At 46.0% G+C, this 16,677-nt stretch overlaps 1 protein-coding gene across 1 annotated transcript in view; it reads right to left on the bottom strand.

The window, feature by feature from the left end:
• Nucleotides 1-16,677, bottom strand: part of LOC143218797 (uncharacterized) — a 55,855-nt gene that overhangs the window by 20,456 nt on the left and 18,722 nt on the right. The window lies entirely within an intron of this gene.

The following is a 16,677-nucleotide window of genomic DNA, read 5'->3' as shown; positions in this document are numbered from 1 at the left end:
ATAGCAGTCTACGTTGTTCGTAGATAGTAGTGGTGGTGCTGGTTCGTCGTGGTGGTGGTGGTGGTAGGAGCAACGATGGTGGTGGCAGCGTTGTAAAGAGGGGACTGGGAACGGGGCGGGCGAAGGGTGGAGGAGCCTGCCGGGAGCACAGCGGCACCGACGAGGACGGGAACACTAGACCCGACACGGTGAACGAAGAGGACGGAACGATTTCGAGTCGGTTCCTGGGCGACTGCGCCGTTCTCCAAGTCGATGATCGCTGCAAAATTCTCCATCTCGCTCCCTGCCCCTGCGCGGCGGACCTCTTTTCGATGCGTTGCCTGACTGCCGGCTTGCTACTTCGCTCGCGCGCCACTCTGACCCTCTCTGTGTATGTCTCCATGTATGTATTACGTGTACGTGTGTACGCGTATATATGTTCATATGCGTGCAGGCGCTAACGAAATTGGGGGAAATACGCTACGCTCCCGCCACGACCTCCTACTCTTAGGATACCAACCGGGAAGAGACGCTCTCTTCCGCGAGGAATTATGCGGATTTTTCCGACAAGACCGCCAGTGTGTTCCCTTTCGGTTTCGAGCGGCGCGCGTGAACCCTCCCGCGCATAGCAATTCCGACAGAGCGGAGACCGTTTGTTCCCCAGGTTTCTTTGTTTTGCGTTTGATGAGAAGCAAGTACTTCCACGAGTCCTGGGACGGCTTGCTAATAAGGAACTGCCGACTTTGAACGAGCCTTTTCACGGACGACTCGTCGTGTTCGACTGTAATTTGATGATCTCCAGCTGGATTAGATGTCTGTACGACATTGCGGATGTAGGTTGGATATCAATTTCATAAGGCAATTGCAGGGTAGACTTCAGTCTGCAAATTTGGGACCGGTCTGGAGGCACTCGTCTGATTTGGACACAGCTAGGGACCTGGATCTAATAGTACAAGATTGACATTGGACCTCACTTTGAATGTCCATCTGCGGAATCAGGCCTAAAATTCGACCTCAATCTACCAGCTGGTCCCGATCCAGACCTCGATCTACCTCGATCTGAAACCGAAGCCTAACCTTGGACCTCAATCTACCAAAGCAAACATGTCCCCAGTCCCCCAATTTTGGTCCCCGACCTAACTACCGCGAATTTGATTAGTCCCAGTCGTGTTTGACTGTAATTTGATGATCTCCAGGTGGATTAGATGTCTGTACGACAATGCGAATGTAGGTTGGATATCAATTTCATAAGGCAATTGCAGGGTAGACTTCAGTCTGCGAATTTGGGACCGATCTGGAAGCACTCGTCTAAGTTGGACACAGCTTTGGACCTGGATCTAATAGTACAAGGTTGATATTGGACCTCACTTTGAATGTCCATCTGCGGAATGAGGCCTAAAATTCGACCTCAATCTACCAGCTCTATCCACCTCAATCTAAAACCGAAACCTCACCTCCATGGACCTCAATCTACCGAAGCAAACACGTCCCCAGTCCTCTAATTTTAGTCCCCGACCTAAACACCGCGAATTTGATGAGTCCCAGAGCTAACCCGTCGTGTTCGACTGTAATTTGATGATCCCCAGGTGGATTAGATGTCTGTACGACATTGCGGATGTAGGTTGGAGATCAATTTCATAAGGCGATTGCAGGGTAGACTTCAGTCTGCGAATTTGGGACCGATCTGGAAGCACTCGTCTAAGTTGGACACAGCTTTGGACCTGGATCTAATAGTACAAGGTTGATATTGGACCTCACTTTGAATGTCCATCTGCGGAATGAGGCCTAAAATTCGACCTCAATCTACCAGCTCTATCCACCTCAATCTAAAACCGAAACCTCACCTCCATGGACCTCAATCTACCGAAGCAAACACGTCCCCAGTCCTCTAATTTTAGTCCCCGACCTAAACACCGCGAATTTGATGAGTCCCAGAGCTAACCCGTCGTGTTCGACTGTAATTTGATGATCCCCAGGTGGATTAGATGTCTGTACGACATTGCGGATGTAGGTTGGAGATCAATTTCATAAGGCGATTGCAGGGTAGACTTCAGTCTGCGAATTTGGAACCGATCTGGAGGCACTCGTCTGATTTGGACACAGCTTTGGACCTGGATCTAATAGTACAAGGTTGACATTACACCTCACTTTGAATGTCCATCTGCGGAACGAGGCCTAAAATTCGACCTCAATCTACCAGCTCAATCCACCTCAATCTAAAACCGAAACCTCACCTCCATGGACCTCAATCTACCGAAGCAAACACGTCCCCAGTCCTCTAATTTTGGTCCCCGACATAACCACCGCGAATTTGATTAGTCCCAGAGCTAACCCTGGTTAGATAGGCTTGCAGAAGCTAGGTTCTGGGCCAGGTTGGGCTCAGCCTAAGACTTTAATCTGCCCTATGCCAATCAGTAGAATTGGAGCGTATTTGATTACTGTAATATTTGAGATCCTATCATCTACCGGATAATCCTATTTTCCAAGCTTTCGAGTTTGCTCGCTAGTCGATCGATAGATCGAGGCCGGCCGAAATCGCGGGGGAATATCGGTGGGAATGGTGTCACCGAGTCGCTACGGAATCCCAAGTTCTTCCCGAAACCGTCGCGGATAAGCGCGTTACGCGATAGGCCGGGAGAAACGGCTGTCTACGGAATTCGTCGACCGACGAATCCCCGGATAAGTGCGGGGATCATAACTGGTGCACATCACAGATATTTGCCTACCTCTGCCTTAATCCGTTACCAAAATCTCGTCCACAAAAATTCTCTGTCGACAAACGTTTTGACAAGAGGTGGGCATTATTTGTCGAAAGAATATTTGAAATACTATTTAATGTTTTAGATTTTATTTTGCTGAAAGAAAATAGTATTTTGAATGAGATATAGAATTTCGAAAATAAAATATTTCTATTTTAACAATCTGAAACACGAAATAAAATATTTTACTATGTACTATTTAAAATAATTTTCCCCAGCTCTGGTTTTGATCATGTCAATTCTGCAATTAATTTTGACAAAACGCATTAACATAAAGATTTATTCTTTTCCACAATGCTCGATAATATGATCTACTATGCATACAAATTTTTTCAGGGCTGTAGCTTCAAACGAAATTATGGTTTTTTAGGTGTACACGGCTCGACGTTTCACGCTGCCAAATCCACAATTTCGCGAATTTCAACGAAAACCATGCGCCATTTTATCCGGGAAGAATGGTTCTTCGTAGAAGTAGGAAGACTCGAAATTTTTCGCGGCTGGTTTACTCAGGGTCGACGATCGTATCGACTCGGTGTCGGCTAAAATGGGATTCTCCGAGGATCCACTGCAGAAAAGGATCTCCCGATGGTTTCTAATCCCAGCTTCCGCTTCCGGGATCGAATCAAGCTTCCCAAAGCTACCCTTCTAATTGCCGACTGTCCTACGTCGATTCCCAATAAACTCTCTCCTTTCACGCGAAGTTTTTTTTCACCGCCGACGCTTTTCGATTTAAAACAAAAAAAAAAATGGCTAAAAAATCCGGAGCTGCCTAAAATGTCGCCTGGCGTCGCTGATAGATTGCGAAGAGGACAATCGAGGCTCCGCACAGATATCCCAGCTGGACAAAACCCAAAAATTCACCTGCGAAAAATATTACTAATGGCACGTTCTCGCGAATATGAACTTTCGGTGCATTCAATTTTGCTTGGAACTCGTTTGAACTTGTTTGATTGGAAAATTTCTATGATGTATGCTGATGTACGACGGCGTTGAATTACAAAAGATTAGTTTAAAAATCCCCACGGTTACTGTAATCAATTTGGTATCACCACTTAATTGGAAGATTGTTCTTTATAATTAGCGAAATTGATACTCGTTTATATTTCAAAGGTTCTACGAGGTCCTTCGGAAAGTAACACAACAAAAATCGGTACGTACAATTTATAACAGTGGACATGTTAAAAAGATTCAAGGTCACCAGTGTACTCCTTTCACCTTAATAAGATCATTAAAAGAAGAAAGAACTTTTGATTCGGCTCCTGTGTCTTGTAATGAATGCAAACATTTTTTATTTCGCACAAAGATCCGCAGTCTGGTCATAAAACTTATTCTAAATGGTAAGAAATAGAAAAATATATAAAAAACTTTTCTAAAAGGGAGAAAATAATTTTTTTATAATATAAATACTATTATAATATAATAGTGTTTTAAATAGTAAATAGTCCTATTTATTTTAAAGCATGTGTACAACATTGAAAATAAAATATTTTATTTGATGCTGTATAATTTGTGAAAATAAAAAATATTTTATTTGATGCAGTAATCTTTGAAAATAAAATAATTTATTTGAGGCAGTAATTTATTTGAAAATAGTATTTTATTTGAAGAATATTGAAAATATTAGTATTTTGTCTTTATTTTCAATTTCAATTTTAAATATTATTGCTGAATATTATTGCAATACATTTACGAGTGCAAATTGTTTCTTAACGGTAAGATAGACTGTATGTTCATGCGGTGTTTCTCGGAGTATTATAACAATGCAAAAAGTAAAATATTTTATTTCGTGTTTCAGATTGTTAAAATAGAAATATTTTATTTTGTGGATCAAATTGTTGAAATAGAAATATTTTATTTCGTGTTTCAGATTGTTAAAATAGAAATATTTTATTTTCGAAATTCTATATCTCATTCAAAATACTATCTTCTTTAAGCAAAATAAAATCTAAACTATTAAATAGTATTTCAAATGTTGTTTTTGCCGAATAATGCCCACCTCTGTTGGTGTCCAGTGTCCGGGAGACGGCGTGCAACTGCACGTGGAACACCGTGCAATTATAGTCGTCTGCGGCGCACCAAGGTGACATTGCTGCGGCCCACTATAGTTGACCGTAGTATCGAGGGGTTCACTTTATTCCCGAGGAATTCTTCTCGCGCTAATGAATTTATCGATCCCTCTGGCCAACCGGCGCACAAATACACGGATACACGGACACACACACGCACACACCGACTAGACGTACACGCATACGTCGCACGGCACCGAAATTCACGGCGATTAATCGATACACGCGACCCGACCACGTGGAGCATCGGATTCCCACACGTGAAACGTTACTTGTCCCTACCGGATGGTTATCCGAGACACGTGACTTCGTGCCGACATTTACAGACCGGGTCCACAGGTTGTGCAACAGTGCATCTCGGGATCGCAGACTGTCCCGTGGCCGTTTCACGGATTCCGCAGCGCGTTTCTTAAGCGGCCGATCACTCCTACGCGATGCAATGCTACCCTTCGATCGACGCCTGACTTCGCGAATTTTTTTTTTTTTTGAATACCGGAACACACCGCTTCGCGAAACTTTGCGCAGTTCGTCCTGCATGTATGTACTGTGTTCTGGAATTTATTTGCGTCGGTAGCATTTAAATTGCGGTTGTGGTACAACAATATAGGGTCACTCACTTTTTAGAGTTAGGTCATGTGGTTTGACGAAAGAATTTATTTTGGAAAATGTAGCAAATATATCTTTGTGAAATTTTGCAGATTTGTTCCTGCATGTATGTACTGTGTTCTGGAATTTATTTGCGTCAGTAGCATTTAAATTGCGGTTGTGGTACAACAATATAGGGTCACTCACTTTTTAGAGTTAGGTCATGTGGTTTGACGAAAGAATTTATTTTGGAAAATGTAGCAAATATATCTTTGTGAAATTTTGCAGATTTGTTCCTGCATGTATGTACTGTGTTCTGGAATTTATTTGCGTCAGTAGCATTTAAATTGCGGTTGTGGTACAACAATATAGGGTCACTCACTTTTTAGAGTTAGGTCATGTGGTTTGACGAAAGAATTTATTTTGGAAAATGTAGCAAATATATCTTTGTGAAATTTTGCAGATTTGTTCCTGCATGTATGTACTGTGTTCTGGAATTTATTTGCGTCAGTAGCATTTAAATTGCGGTTGTGGTACAACAATATAGGGTCACTCACTTTTTAGAGTTAGGTCATATGGTTTGACGAAAGAATTTATTTTGGAGAATGTAGCAAATATATCTTTGTGAAATTTTGCAGATTTGTTCCTGCGTGTGTGCACCGTGTTCAGTAATTTTTTCACGTCGGTCGCATTCGAATTACGGTTGGGGTGCAACAATATACATGATGGTCCATTTATCTTGAGACAGTCAATTATTACGGAAACCAGCAGGAATATGAAAAAATGTTTTATACGAAATGTTATTATTTCTCGATGTAGAATAAGAATATGAAATAAAAAATATGGGTTTCCATTTGGAAAAATGAAGTTGCCCTTCATCTGATCCTTACAGGGCCATTGTGGAAAAATGTGCATAGCGCCATTAAATGTGCCCCTTCATGTGAAGAATATTTTATATAAAACATTTTTTCATATTCCTGCTGGTTTCCGTAATAATTGACTGTCTCAAAATAAATGGACCACATTGTATATTATTTTGTTTATTGAACGAAAAGTGAGAAAGTGTACCGTCAGATTGCGTTTAGCAGAGTTAGCTTTCAGGGGGTGGAATTTCCTTCCTCCACTCCCGTTGGCGTCGAAAAAATTCATTTACCGCTTGAAAATAATCCCCTCCCCTCGTTTCGACGAGCGTCTGGTAATTGCACTCGAATTTTTAATTAGCCCAGTTATCAGCTTAATTACGGGGATCGGATAATCCCGCAGGAACTTTCATCCCCGGTCCCCCAGCCCTCTGTCATCCCCTCCACAGTGGGGGACGCCGAAATAGCCCCGCCGAAGCAGCGGTTCGTTGGCCTGTCGAATTCGAGTCTGCGGGATTCGACTGTGATTCGGGTCGACTTCCGGTGACGACCGACCGGAAACGATGCCAAAACAATCCTCCCCGTCGCGGAATAACGTTTTTAATTTTTCGATGTCGCGTTCATCGATCTCCGGGTTTCCCGCCGGGGCTAAATCGAGAGCGAATGCAATATGGCTGCCGATAACACGAACTGGAACAGAGAATCACTACCGTGACGAAACTATTCTATCAAAATCCTGATTATGCTTGTTAAAAAGATTATTCGAGCTTTTATTGTGAACGCGGAACACTGCTGTACTTGTTGTCGATAAAATACGAAGGAGGGAAGCATCCCCTCAGAGCGGTGGAGGAAATTTTGCAACTATGAATCCACAACACGGAGGCTGGATAAAGATCGTAAAGATTTCTGGGAATGGTTTCCAGACCCTCGACCCTCACATTTCCACTTAATTCGCATGTACAACCCTTCCCCCCGTCTTCAACCCCCATTTAGAAAATCGTCGGAGTGATTTCGAGAGGGGTGGCAGGGCAGTTTCCACCGAGCGCCACTTGTTGCAAAAATGATAACGACCCGGAAGTTGTTTCTGAAATCGTTAAGCTCGCCCTCCCCCTCCCAAGGCAACTGCAATGTGGAAAAGTAGATTTTTTTCTTGCTTTAATCCTGAAAATTTCAAACAATCTCTCCCACCCCCTAGGAATCACGTCCCTCTCAAATTGGTTCTACGTTCCGATTCACCGGATAAAAAACGAGTCGATGGTAATCGAATCCGCGGAATGGCTCGCGGAATTCCCCAGCATCCCCTGTGCAGGGGTAACCCTCTTCAAGCCTGTCCCACCCCCTCAGTATCAAACTTTCGAATCGCTGGCTCGATTACCGTCTCGCTGTGTTCGGTGGGTTCGACGCGAATCGTTTATCGATGCAGTCCTCCAACCTGCTCAATGTTGCGGAAGCCATTTTGTCATTGGATGACGCCTATCAAGATTCCGTTCTTACCTGTGCGTCCTTCAAGCCCCGGGTTGACTGGCCACCACCTTTGAAAATGTCCTATCGAGATCGGTATCGAGTCTGTCCCCGCGGGCAGCTATCAAAATTATTCTCGGAAGATGCCCTATCTGCCGCTGGATATTACACGTTAAGGGCTCTTATCGGACAGATTCATGCTCTGGATGATACATGCGACGCACATGGACAATAAACTGCCCGAGGGGTCGAAGGGGTTGTTCGTTCCATTGTTCAATTATAAATGGGTCTGGGTTTTCCGAAATTTTCTGCGCTGTTCCACGAACGGCGCAACTTTTATTATAGTTCGCAGACAATCTCTTCTGACCGATCTCACGGCGTGTAATGATGTAGACTGATTTTTACTGATCTGCTATTATCGACTGATTTTTATCGATCTTCTATTATCGACTGATTTTTATCGATCTGCTATTATCGACTGATCTTTATCGATCTGCTATTATCGACTGATTTTTATTGATCTGCTATTATCGACTGATTTTTATCGATCTGCTATTATCGACTGATTTTTACTGATCTGCTATTATCGACTTATTTTTATCGATCTGATATTATCGACTGATTTTTATCGATCTGCTATTATCGACCTATTTTTATCGATCTGCTATTATCGACTGATTTTTTATCGACCTGCTATTATAGACTGATTTTTATCGATCAGCTATTACAAACTCATTTTTATCGATCTGCCATTATCGACCGATTTTTATCGATCCACGCGAGATCTATGCGTGCCCTCGCGCCTCGAGGCAGCGGGCGAAAGCAAAATCGTTTATAATTCACGGCGAAACAAAAAACACTTGGGGGAAAAAGTGGTTAGCCTGGGCTCGTGTAAAGGCAGGAGTCATCGGTGTCGGGCGAGTTTGTGATAAATAAGGGAGAGATCTGTGGCCGGAGAAAGCAGCACGTTCCGCAGGGTAAAAGCCCGCTGTACAGTCGGGCCACGTACGGTGTCGCGACTCGCCGCGAATAAGCGGCCACGACACAGGCTGGAACGCCGAGTGGCCTATCTTTGGGGGCACAGAAATCATGCAACTGGTACCCTTAACCCCAACCAATCTTTCCTTACTCGTTTCGAGAACTTCTGATTCAAGATTGTACCGATGAAAGATGATTTCTTCGATATTCCCCGGTCCCTAATTTTTACGATAGACCTCCCGCAAGACAGTGACCCCTTTTCTTAACGCAACTACAGCCCGGGGGATGATTGAGCTGTCCAAGGAGCGAGCGTCGCGTACAAAGCAATCGTGTTTCAGCGTTTCTCGGCAACGTAGGGTCTCTCTCGGTTTTCGGGACGCTAAACTACGGTGTCCCAATTCGTCGGCGACAATGGCCGTCACTCATAACGTCGTTTAGGTAACGTGAAAGGGGGCTGAAAGTGGCTACGTGTTCCGAAAACAAGGAGACAGAGAGAGAGAGGAAGGGAGGAAGGTATGGAACAAGAACAGGTCGGTGGCCGTCGATGCGAGAATAAATTAGGAAGTGGCTCTAATCCTCTCCGGTGGCAAGGGGACAAGGCAAAGGGGGAGGGGAGAATGTGCTCGTTGGAAAGGGAGCATTCCGGACGGCAAAAGGCGTGAAGAATCCGGTGGAAGAGACGCGGCGGTATTCCTCTCGACCAAGCTGAATAAACGCCGGCAACCAAGACGCATGCGCTTATTTATTAGCGCGACCGAAAATCGATATTCGACCTCCCGCTTCGCGCTCTCTCCCCCGTTTAATATTTCTTTCGACTCGCTGGTTTTCCTGCGAAAACGCGGCGATACGGCCTCCGCGACCGAGATACGGCTCGCGCGAGCTGTTCCTTCGAACCACTCGCTCGCCTCGCCTCTGCCCGGAAAGCCTGTCGCCCCTTTTGCCCGAGCATGGGGATCCTCTCGATCCCCTGCAGGTGGCCAGATCAATCGCTCGAGCGTCACAAAAGACCCAATAAGACGCCATAAGTCTGTCACACGCCGCAGATTCTCCGTATCTCGACGCGCACACCGCGAGCCAAAAAATCCTGCATGAAATTAACCCCTGCACGTATTTCAACGAGTCAGACTCGTGATAACGCGTTTCTTTTTCGACGAAATAATATTCACATATTTAAGTATCGAGATAAACGTAGCCATACAAAAAATACCAATTTTCTTTTCTCTACGACATTTTTGGGGGATGAAGACGTTGTAGTCGCTGCAACTGTGACGGCAGGGGGTGAACCAGAGCTGGGGAAAATAGTATTTTAAATAGTAAATAGTAAATATATATAATCCTATTTATTTTAAAGTATGTGTACAACTTTGAAAATGAAATATTTTATTTGATGCAGTATAATCTTTGAAAATAACTTGATTTATTTGAGGCAGTAATTTTTTTGAAAATAGTATTTTATTTGAAGAATATTGGAAATATTTGTATTTTGTCTTTATTTTCAATTTCAATTTTAAATATTGTTGCTGAGAATAATGGTTCGAATTCAATTCATTTATGAGTGTTAATCGTTTCTTAACGATAAGATAGACTGTATGGTTGTTTATCTCACAATCAGAGTATTATAACAATGCAAAAAGTAAGATATTTTATTTCGTGTTTCTGATTGCTAAAATAGAAATATTTTATCTTGGGGATCAAATTGTTGAAATAGCACTATTTTAGTTTGAGGTTCAGACGGTTAAAATAGGAATATTTTCTTTTCGAAATTGTATATCTTATTTAAAATACTGTGCAGGATGTCCCAAAATTCCTGAACATCCCGGAAATGGGAGGTTCCTGAGACCATTTGAAGCGACATTTTCCTTTGCAAAAATGTTATCCGCGGCTTTGTTTAGGAGTTATTAACGAAAAACACGGACCAATCAGAGCGCGACCTAGACGCGTGTTAGCACAGTCGGCCAATCGACAGTTGGCGCGCCGGGCCGACTAGGTCGCGCTCTGATTGGTCCGTGTTTTTCGTTAATAACTCCTAAACAAAGCCGCGGATAACATTTTTGCAAAGGAAAATGTCGCTTCAAATGGTCTCGGGAACCTCCCATTTCCAGGATGTTCAGGAATTTTGTGATACCCTGTATTCTTTAAGCAAAATAAAATCCAAAATATTAAATAGTATTTGAAATATTTGTTTCGCCAAATAATGCCCACCTCTGGGGTGAACCCTTCGTCCGCGAGCGTCGTTTGCACATCGAAAATATTTTCGAGTTTCTCTGTGTCGAAACTAAAATTCAGAAATTCTCCCTCATATGTCTGTAGAACATGTATAGCAACTTGTTAACATCAGTTTTAAGAGGACAGGACTCCATCCCGTATTACCAGGTCGTTTTTATTTCTAATTTTATGTGTAGGTTGGAAGAACGCGATAACCCCGTTGGTCGGCCCGCCATAAAACAGGACCGGCGGTCGGATTTGTGTGTTCGGGGGTGGTCGGAACAGTGATTCGATTTTTTATTTCAGCCTCCCGGAAGGGAATCAGTCTCGGCCCCGTTCCCTTAACCCGTGATTCATCGGACTTTAATTTCCATCGGTTTCGGCCGCGACGAGACCTCGGTCGGACGGTCTCCATTCTCCGTCTCCTCGGATAAATACGATCGTCGTAAAAATTCTTCCGCTCGCGGGGAACACCGGGGGATATTGATTTATCTCGACTCTCTGTTTCGACGTCGGGGCTCCGTCGAGCTGCGAGGCAGATATCCCGTGTCACGGTGCGCGTCTCGATTGACAGCTTTTGGATCGGTGGGATTATTTTCGTTAATCCTAGCGCGCGACGCTCAAGATGAAATTTGACAACGGATTGTCGGATCGCGAGTGTTAACGATTCCACTGAAAAATGTCCCCGAAACGAGGACGTGTGTCTCGATCTGTCGGACAAATCGAGTCGAATCGCCCTCCCCCATGATATTCAGGACTCGTGATTCCCCGAATACTCGCGGCTCGAGACGTGTCATCGGATGGAGAGAAAAAAGGGTCGGGCTTGCGTATGAATTTTTCCCATAAATATTTATCGGGCTCTTATCTGCTCCTCCCCCTTCTCCCCCTCTCCGTATTGTCCATCGCGCGCGGCCTGTAATAAATTAAGGGATAATAAATCCGGGGGAAACGCTCGGTGCCATCTCGAATTGGGAATGCGAACGATGACAGGGGTCGATACCGGATTTTTCGCTGTATTTTTTCCCTCGTTTGTTTTTTTTTTATCTCCCCGACCAAATCCACCACGTCACCTTGTATATCGAGTTCATGCCCTTACCCGTATCCCCCCCCCCCGCCCCCGGCCAACCCCTCGTCGTCCATCACCCGCACGCCCACCCCCGCGACTATTTTCTCCCGAGAGTCGTTCCATGAATTCGATCGACGCCGTTCAGAAGATACGCGGCACCCGCGGATAGTGCCGGGGTGTTCGTATTTTTCCCGGGCTCTCTCCCTGCCGCCCCCGACCTCTTTCGTGGATAGTGCCCGACCCGTTCACGGCGAATATCGAGTCTTCTCGACGGGAAGCAATTATCGGGATAGCCGCCTGAGGTAACCTGTCCGGCCCTGGATTATTTAACCCTGCAGGAAGCGCTTGCTCCTCTTCAAATTTACCCTCCGAACGTGGCCGGAGCCTTCAATCGGTCGATAATTATCGAAATCAAATCGGTCGATAAAATCAATCATTCGATATAATGGTCGATAACGATCTTCACAGGTCGATAAAGGTCGGCAATAGTAGGCAATGATCTATATCGGTCGGTACGGTCAGTATCTGTCGGTAAGATCAATATCGACCAACAGAGACTTGTCGAAACCGATTTATTCCGATCGATAACGATCCCCGGAATTTTCCCAGCGCACAAATTTTACCGGCAGAGCCACCGCGCGATCGATCTGCGCTATCGACCAATCGATAACGCGTCCAGGCGCGAAAACAACGGCGATTCGAACGAGCTCGCGTGCCCGTAATGAGTCTCATTGCCGCCGCGCGAGCAGTATATTGTTGCCAGAGTGATTTTGTTCGTTAACGATTCCAGTTTTGCACAGTGAATTCTGGTCCCGTGGCAGCGCGGGGATCGATTTATATCGCACGGGAGTGGGCTGGAAACGATAAACAGGCGTGCCGGCGACGAAATACGGGGAACCGCGGAATCCGTCGACGATTCGACGCAATTGGCCGTAAATGAAGGGACGGAACGTTGTTCTAATCGCAACGAATCGGCTCCGGCTACATTAACGCCGCATTATCAGCGTCCCGTTACGCCGTTAATGGCGTTCCCCGGCTGCGAGCAACGCGCTCGCCGCAGAATTTATCCGTCCGCTTTAGTTTTTACTTTGACATAATTAAAACGTCATTGAATCTGTATTATTTATCTACTTTTATTCCCTCGGACATTGCCCCGGCGACGCGGACTAAAACACAATGCTGCACAAAAGATACAGGGCGACTGCAACGGACTAATTTTCAGGTTGTAAGTCACGGTAATGCCCCGTTAATAGTCCTCCGTCACAGACCAGCGTTAAAAATGAATTCGAAGGGTTACTCGAAGTATTAAACGAGCAGGAGAATCAAGACGAGCTCTTTGGCAGGGGAAAGACAACGATCAGCTACTGAAGCACCACGGTAATGCCTCGTTGATAGTCCTCCGTCACAGACCGGCGTCAAAAATAAATTCAAAGAGCTACTCGAAGTATTAAACGGCAGGAGAATCAAGACGAGCTCTTTGGCACGGGAAAGGCAGCGATCAACTACTGAAGCACCACGGTAACGTCTCGTTAATAGTCCGCTGTCACAGACCAGCGTTAAAAATGAATTCGAAGGGTTACTCGAAGTATTAAACGAGCAGGAGAATCAAGACGAGCTCTTTGGCAGGGGAAAGGCAGCGATCAACTACTGAAGCACCACGGTAATGTCTCGTTAATAGTCCGCTGTCACAGACCAGCGTTAAAAATGAATTCGAAGGGTTACTCGAAGTATTAAACAGCAGGAGAATCAAGACGAGCTCTTTGGCAGGGGAAAGGCAGCGATCAACTACTGAAGCACCACGGTAATGCCTCGTTAATAGTCCGCTGTCACAGACCGGCGTTAAAAATGAATTCGAAGGGTTACTCGAAGTATTAAACGAGCAGGAGAATCAAGACGAGCTCTTTGGCAGGGGAAAGGCAGCGATCAACTATTGAAGCACCACGGTAATGTCTCGTTAATAGTCCGCTGTCACAGACCAGCGTTAAAAATGAATTCGAAGGGTTACTCGAAGTATTAAACGAGCAGGAGAATCAAGACGAGCTCTTTGGCAGGGGAAAGGCCGCGATCAACTACTGAAGCACCACCGTAGAACCGTCGAAAAGCCCACCAAACATAATTCCGCCGACGAATTCGCGATGAAATCCGGTCGACCCGAAGCCAAACGTACCGAAAGGGGTCGCGCGAGTTGAATCGCTGGAGTGCCCCTCTCGATGATCGACCGGAGAGCGGAAACCGTTGATGCCGGCTGGAAATTAGAGGCGAACCGGCCCGTGAGCATCGCAATTACCGATTTTTCGATGACGACCGATCTGGATCGGGCTGTGCGTCGTCGAGCGGACGCGTTCCCAAGGCAAAGGCGGTCGATAGGCCGCGAACGAATCGCTTAATCCTCGTCGAAAACAGCGACGCGCGTAATTACTCTCGAAGCGGACACAACAACGACAAAGGAGCAGAGCGACGCTTAACTCGGTTAATTACTTCGGAAAAGAGCGGACTCTGGGGGAGGGGGGGCAGAGTTAGAGGGGAAAAGAAGAGGGGAGTCGGAGGAGCAGAGGAGGGGGGGGGGGCAGAGGGGGCGGTCGAAAATTGCGCTGGAAAAAGGCGTGCGCGGGCACGAGCGCGATATCTTGTTACGCGCGCCTAATTGCGACGGGTGGGGATCATAAACCTTTCAAGGTTCGTTTTTTCTTGTCTCCTAAACGAGCGCTGCCCCTGGGCCGTGTTTTTACGCGCGTCAAAACGCGGCCGGCGCGGCGTCGCCGTCGTTTCAGACGAGAGAGAGACAGGGAGAGAGAGAGAGAGAAAGAGAAAGGGCCGTGCGCCGGCCGCACAGGTCGCCGTTTCACGAGAGAGCACTATACCATACTACCGCCGCGCCGGGACACTTTGTACCAAGGCCGACCGACAAATTGAATATGTACATAAGCCCCGGTGATGAGAAACGTCCACGACCGGCGCGGGTCTCTCCTATTAGACAAGATGCTTTTCTGACAATTTCGTCGGGACTTCTTTATTGATTTATTACCCTAACAGCGGGACCAGCACGCAGACGTTGGCTCCGCGGGAATGGGAGGCTTGACGAGGACCCGACACTGACCTAACGCACGGAAGAGCCGGCTACTTTAATTTTTCTCTCGAGAGGAGACGCATTGTTTTATTAACTGTCGTGTTTTAACAGGTTCGAAAATGTGTCCGCGCTAAACGGCATCGTAAAGCGCGCTGAATTTTTAACCTAACCCAGTTTGCAGCCATCCTTTTCGATTCATAATGGCCACTGCTTTCGCGAGAAGCTAAACACATCCTAGTACTTTAAAGCTGAACATGCGTGTGTTTCGACCTGACCCAGACCTAACCCACATAGCGTTTTTCTTATCGATCATGTCCACCATTCGAACGTATAATTTTCGCTCGAATTAATAATAATTACTGGGCGTGTGTGTGCTCGGTGAAACTCGGGGGAGAGAGAGAGAGATGTTGACCCAGGAGAAAAGAGAAAGTTTCACGAATCGACAGGGATCTCCCGGCAAACAATCACCGATTCGAGTTTAACCCTCGAAACCCTGTCGAACAATGGGGGCCCCTCGGATCGTCGAACAGGGCCGACAATCGTTCCCTAATTTCGACGACGAGTACAATGCCCGATGTTGGCGAACAAACCGTCTCCCGGACACGATTCTTCTAGCAGTTCTGTTAATGAGATCTACGAAATCCTGGACAACGTTAATTGGGGAGGGGGAGTACGGTGACCCCCATGCCAATTGACTTTCCACGTATTAACCAAGGCCTAACTCCCGCTCTCGCTGTGTCCTTATGCTTCGGAATTGGCCAGCTGCCGCCGCGTCGCCGCTCTGTCCGGCCCCAGTTCTCGCTGACAGAAATTCGGCAGATGTTCGCGTTTAGATAATTGACGGCTCGATGTTCCAGACGAGCTATTACCTTGCTTTTCCTACCGAGAAACAACTGAATTATTCGGTGGAAAACCAGCTATGACTGCAATTCGGATTTTGCACCCTCCGAGGAGTTCCGCGGTCGATTTTCGCTGAATCAGACTGCCCCTTTAACTCAAACTTCGGCTAGACCTAAGCACGGGAATATAGCGGCGAGGTGAGCGGTGATTTTTCTGTTACTGTGTGCACCGCTTAGTGTAAAATCAATTGCAAAATTTGTACCGAACAGACAGACAAGGAAGCGAGCTAATAAAACCGTGGTAATAAAACCAACTGCAACCAGAATTTTTACCTACCACTACGGCAGACCCATTCACCGAATCAAAAGTCAAGTATCGTCGGTTTCGGATTTTCGCGCAGAGAACACGGCAGCGTGCGTCCGCTAAATAGAGAGAGAAAAAAGGATGATTCGCCGCGGGCGATCCTGATGAATTTTCAATATTTTTTTCGACGCGGGACAATGCGAAAAAAATCATTTTTTGAGCTCTATAAAGGGAGGAGACGGCGTAGGGGGGGGATAGGAGGGGATGAAACGCGTCGACAGGCTTTGGTAATTACTCAACGCGAGAAGACAAACGAGCGTGGATTTCAATAACGACAGATGCACGGGCCGGGCCGGGCCGGACTAAGCGGATGATGATCGATAGCTCGAAAATCAACCGAGCGAAAAACAGATCCGCGTGGCCGTCCGTTTGTTGCTGTTGTTGTTAGCGTCATTCCTACGACAGTGACGCTCTCTCTCTCCCTCTCTCTCTCTCTTTTGGTCGAGAG

This window comes from Lasioglossum baleicum, chromosome 20 (assembly GCF_051020765.1).
Source record: "Lasioglossum baleicum chromosome 20, iyLasBale1, whole genome shotgun sequence".
Lineage (NCBI taxonomy): Eukaryota > Metazoa > Arthropoda > Insecta > Hymenoptera > Halictidae > Lasioglossum > Lasioglossum baleicum.
The sequence above is the reverse complement of the archived record's forward strand: the minus strand, read 5'-3'. Positions and strand labels throughout refer to the sequence as shown.